Here is a 1,079-nt window from a genome sequence, read left to right on the forward strand (position 1 = left end):
ATGCAATAAAAATTGCTCTCTAAATATGTATGATCTATTAGTGCGAAGAAAAGCTTTATATGAACTTGTGATAGGGAAGAAATAAAAGCGACGGACTGCATAATAAAGGTATTTATCACAAGCGGCAATATAAAGTGACGTTCTTTTGCATTAAGATTTTGTGCATCCAACCATAAAAGCGCATGACAACCTCTGCTTCCCTCTACGAAGGGCCTATCTTTTACTATTATCTTCTACCCTTGTACAAGAGTCTTAGTGATCATCACCTTTCCTTTTTACACTTTTTCCTTTGGCAAGCACTTTGTGTTGGGGTGATCTGGATATATATATCCACTTGGATGTAGGCGTTCATAAATTATTATTGTTGACTTTACCCTTGAGGTAAAAGGTTGGGAGGCGAAACTATAAGCCCCTATCTTTCTATGTGTTCGATTAAAACTTTGGACCCATAAATAACAAGTGAGTGTTAGCAATTGTGAAAGATTAAATGATAGTTGAGTATGTGGATATTGCTAAATCAAAGCTCTGCCATAGACCCTTCCTGAAAATAAGATGGATTGCAATTGTTTGATGACTGAGAACATAGTTTGTTAGTTTTCAAGAAAGTTTATGGTCTATGCTTTAACATGTGAATAGCTTGTTACTTGATCATGAAAAGTTTTATGACATGAGCTACTGTTACGGCATATAATGATGCTAGAAAAGGTGAATGAAATTATCATTGATCAAACTTGTGCACCTGCTAGCATTCACACTTCATAAATTCTTTCTTTTATCATTTACCTACTCGAGGACGAGCAGGAATTAAGCTTGGGGATGCTGATACGTCTCCAACGTATCTATAATTTATGAAGTATTCATGCTATTATATTATCCATCTAGGATGTTTTATATGCATTTATATGCTATTTTATATGATTTTTGGGACTAACCTATTAACCTAGAGCACAGTGCCAGTTTCTGTTTTTTCCTTGTTTTTGAGTTTTACAGAAAAGGAATACCAAACGGAGTCCAATTGACGTGCCAATTTTTAATGATATTTTATTGACCAAAAGAAGACCCCGGAGCAAAAGAGTTGG

Source organism: Triticum dicoccoides, chromosome 3B (genome assembly GCF_002162155.2).
Source record: "Triticum dicoccoides isolate Atlit2015 ecotype Zavitan chromosome 3B, WEW_v2.0, whole genome shotgun sequence".
NCBI lineage: Eukaryota > Viridiplantae > Streptophyta > Magnoliopsida > Poales > Poaceae > Triticum > Triticum dicoccoides.